The sequence below is a fragment of the Bos javanicus genome, chromosome 1 (genome assembly GCF_032452875.1).
Source record: "Bos javanicus breed banteng chromosome 1, ARS-OSU_banteng_1.0, whole genome shotgun sequence".
NCBI classification, from domain to species: Eukaryota; Metazoa; Chordata; class Mammalia; order Artiodactyla; family Bovidae; genus Bos; species Bos javanicus.
The window spans coordinates 133,722,864-133,727,639 of NC_083868.1; the positions used below are offsets into that span (position 1 = coordinate 133,722,864).

General features: G+C 46.3%; 1 non-coding gene across 1 annotated transcript; it reads right to left on the reverse strand.

The window, feature by feature from the left end:
• Nucleotides 1-1,225: 1,225 nt before the first annotated feature.
• LOC133255043 (U6 spliceosomal RNA) lies at nt 1,226-1,329 on the reverse strand. The gene has a single exon (XR_009738846.1). It is a non-coding gene; the product is annotated as a U6 spliceosomal RNA (small nuclear RNA).
• Nucleotides 1,330-4,776: the final 3,447 nt, after the last annotated feature.

Here is a 4,776-nt window from a genome sequence, read left to right on the forward strand (position 1 = left end):
TTTGAAACAGAATGAAGATTGTCCCCACTCCATCCTGTAGGCTCCCAGATGGGTTTAGGCTGTCAGCTGGGTTATTTGAATGTTTTCTTGAAAGCATTATTGAAAATCACAGCCTCAGGAGGTGTCTTTGTTCTCACTGCACAAGTGCTGGGTAGACCAGGGACCCAGAGAAGCCTGCAGCCGCCCTTCTGGAGCTGGGGCCAGGACCTCACCTGCTCTGGAACCTGACCAGATGGCTCTAGAAAAAGAGCTGTGTTATATGGGCCTCACAGAGGCCTCTTCTGTCCCTCCAGGCCCCCACGATGTCAGTGGCGTCTCCTGGAGTTGGGCCTGTGGCGAGTGGAGTCCCTTCTCTCTGAGATGCTCCTGCTTTCCTCCCTTGCTGTGGTCCTCAGGCCTCATCCCTGCAGGGCCCTGGAGGCCTCCACCGAGCCTGGAGGAATTAATGACTCACCCCTGCAGAGGCTTTCCCATCTGTGTGCTCAGAGAGAGATGTTCCACACATTGAGCGAAACAGCCTGTTTGCAAAGGCCTGGGCTATTCGGGGTCTGATCAGCAAATCTGTGTTCAGAGGCTGAGGGTCAGGCTGTGGAGGCAACAGCTGACCATGTCCGCCTCCCAATGCAGCCCGAGACAGCAGAAGGCAATTTGCTCTCCTCAGACCTGTTTTTCTGAAATGAGCACTAGAGCATTCTTGAATTCTTCGGCTTCCATGGAGAAATGAATTCGGCAGTGAGGAGTCTTGGGAATTTGAGATGCACGTTCTTCCATGCCATTTAATTAGAGAATGCTGCCAAGCCGCCTTCTCCTTGCTCTTTCTCTGGATTGCTGTTTTCAGCACTTACTGCCTTCAGAGCCTCAAATAACTGCTTTTCTGACCCATGTATACACATGTGCACACAGGTGTGTGTATGTACATGCATGTGCACACATCTGCTCCTCACAGCACACCCCCATCCTCCCTGGGTGTCTCACTTGGTGGAGTCTCGGTCCAGGAATAGCTTGGGCTCTGCTCCTGGGCAGGGTAACCTTCCCAAGTGTGTGCCCCATTCTCAAAGCCTAGGCCTCTACTTCATGTGCTGACCCAGGGCAAGGTGATATGCACGTTATTAACCCGTGGTAGAAAATACGAACATGTCCACAACGAATCCTCAGAATCTGTGCATATGTCACCTTCTGTGGCAAAGGGGACATTGCAGCTGTGATTAAGGATCTTTTTTCTTTTTTAAATATGGAACGCTTCATGAATTTCCATGTCATACTTGTGCAGGGGCCATGCTAATTTCTGTATCATTCCAATTTTATTATATGTGCTGCTGAAGCAAGCACTAAATTAAGGATATTTAGATGGGGCAGTGATCCTGAACCATCTGAATGGGTCCAGTATAATCACAAGGATCATGACAGGAAGAAGGTAGGAGGGTCAGGGGGAGAGCAAATATAAAAATGGGAGCAAAGGTGAGAGCAGTGCATGGCCACAAGCCAAGGAATATGGGGGCCTCTAGAAGCTGGCAAAGGGAAAGCAAGGATCCTCCTGCAGAGCCTCCAGAAGGAAAGCAGAGCAGCTGACACCTTGATTTTAATCCAGTAAGACCCACTTCAGAGTTCTGACCTCCAAAACCTTAGGATAATAAATTTGTACATTAAGTCACTAAGGTTTTGGAAATTAGTTATAGCAACAATAACAACCAGCACACATTAGTATAACTCAGGGCATGGTCTTCCTGACAGGCAAAGGGAAAAACTCTTCTGTCTTGGAGCTAGCAGTAGGTGGCCTCTGTGTCTGGCATCTAGGCATCCAGGCAGCAGAGGGCAGTAGATGCATCATGGGGCTCAATCACGCATCACGATGTTCTAAGAATTGGGGGCAGATTGCATGCCAGGCACTAGGACTGTGGCAGAAAGCACAAGAAATTTCAAATTTAAACTTTGCCGGATTCGGGATTCTGGGGAAACCAATTATTAAAGCCCTGAACTCAGAGAGTGAGCAGACTGCCTGTGTGGGTGGGTCAAGGAAGGAGCTGGTATTGCACTCACCTGCTAGTGGCAGAAAACATGGCTGGGGCAGGCAGACCGGGGAGTGGCAAAAGGAAGAATGAAGCTCTTTCAGACCTTCACATTTTTACCTCTGAAGTTTCCATGCCCGTCTGATGACCAGAACCACCTGAGGTGCTTGATAAAAATACATTTGGGGTCCTGCCCTGGGGTGCTTCCAGGAGCTCAACTGTAGGTCTGTTCACAGTAGCATTTGTTGCACTGGATGTGGTATCTTGTTCCCTTGGAACCCTATGCACAGGGTTCCCGAGTCTGGTCCTGCCTAGATTTCCACTCTGCCTTCCAGTCACCCATTCCCACCCCAGGCCAGAGTGCCCCCACTGGGTGGCGTTCCAACTTGTCCAGGCTCCTGGTTGTCCATCTGAGGCTTGCACAGCCTGCGCTTCACTCCTGTGTCAGTTGCTGACCTGGCCAGGTCATAGCACAGCAGTGAGCACAGAGGGTCTGGACAGCTCCTGTTTCTACAGATATACCATATTCCGATGACACAGACTCAGAACTTCAGCCCCTTTAATTCTTTCTGTTCCTTCCCCACCTTTTCAAACTGGACCCTAGGGTAGCTGAACCATTCCACCTCCAACAGACAAGGACAACTGGGATTCTTGTACCACCCTCATACATACATATATATATATATATATATATATATATGTATGTATATATATATATGAATCTATTTTCTATCTATGTATCCATCTATCATCTAATTTATTGCTATCATCTCTCTATCTACCTGTTTGTTTTAGGTCTCCATCTTTGAGCTCAGGGAAGCATGACATACAGATTAAGATGGCTGGCTGTATATTGAAATCGTGTTCTTTAATAGTTCTTAACTGTTTGACCTCGAACAAGTTTCTTAGCATTCCTTGTTATCAGCGCCCCATCTAAGAAGTGGCAGTAAGTAATAGTACCTAGCACATAGTGTTCTTACAAAAATAAAATGAAATCATTTATGTAAAAATTTTAGAACAGCTCCTGCAAAGTTGTAAGGTCTCAATAATATACAAGCAACTCCTACAGCTCAATTCCAGAAAAATAAATGACCCAATCAAAAAATGGGCCAAAGAGCTAAATAGACATTTCTCCAAAGAAGACATACAGATGGCTAACAAACACATGAAAAGATGCTCAACATCACTCATTATCAGAGAAATGCAAATCAAAACCACTATGAGGTACCATTTCATGCCAGTCAGAATGGCTGTGATCCAAAAGTCTACAAGCAATAAATGCTGGAGAGGGTGTGGAGAAAAGGGAACCCTCTTACACTGTTGGTGGGAATGCAAACTAGTACAGCCACTATGGATAACAGTGTGGAGATTCCTTAAAAAACTGGAAATAGAACTGCCTTATGATCCAGCAATCCCACTGCTGGGCATACACATTGAGGAAACCAGAATTGAAAGAGACATGTGTACCCCAATGTTCATTGCAGCACTGTTTATAATAGCCAGGACATGGAAGCAACCTAGATGTCCATCAGCAGATGAATGGATAAGAAAGCTGTGGTACATATACACAATGGAGTATTACTCAGCCATTAAAAAGAATACATTTGAATCAGTTCTAATGAGGTGGATGAAACTGGAGCCTATTATAAAAAGTGAAGTAAGCCAGAAAGAAAAATACCAATACAGTATACTAACGCCTATATATGGAATTTAGAAAGATGGTAACAATAACCCTGTATATGAGACAGCAAAAGAGACACTGATGTATAGAACAGTCTTTTGGACTCTGTGGGAGAGGGAGAGGGTGGGATGATTTGGGAGAACGCATTGAACCATGTATAATATCATATATGAAACGAGTCGCCAGTCCAGGTTCGATGTGCGATACTGGATGCTTGAGGCTGGTGCACTGGGACGACCCAGAGGGATGGTATGGGGAGGGAGGAGGGAGGAAGGTTCAGGATGGGGAACACATGTATGCCTGTGGCGGATTCATTTTGATATATGGCAAAACCAATACAATATTGTAAAGTTAAAAAATAAAATAAAAAAAATAAATGTTAGGTGTTACTATCATTTGGGTTAGCCTTTTATGAGATATTTATTTGAGAAAAGGAAGATTTAAAAATTCCCCAAGTCAGGTTGCTCCTTTATTGTAAAACTCTCCTTTTGCCAGCTTGCCTCTTGGCAGGCCTTCAAACAAGGAGGGAAAGAGTGATTGCAAACTCTGCCCACCTTTCTGGCCCTGCATCCTTTTTACAGTTGAGCAAACAAGCAGGAATAAGCTCAGAAGGCAGAGAGCAGAGGGCTGGAGAGTCCCAGGTTGCTCAAGCCGAGATAACAGAGTCGTCCGAGGGTGGCCCATGTGAATCTAATCCCCACACCATCTGTTTGCTGATTTTCCCCTCTGTCCTCCTCTTTGAGGCGCAAGACATTCTGAGCAGGTGGAATTGAGGGCCCTGCATAAAGGTGGCCCCAACCCTTCATGCCAGAGTTTTCAATTATGATGCCAGTCAATGGGAGAGAGAGGAGGGCGAAAATGAAAATGGAATATTTGGTTAGTGCTTTGACAAGCCATGAATCAAAACCAAGTGAAATTGCTCTGGGGTCTCCGGGCCTGTCAGACTCCCCCATCCATTCTGCTTGCCCCTCGGCAGTGTAATTCTGTGCGCAGCCAACACTATTTGCAGGAAAGCAGCCCTCCTGTGCCGCATCAGTGGGTTCTTCCGCTGTGCTCTGCCAGGGGCATGGTGGGTTGGTGAGGGGTGGA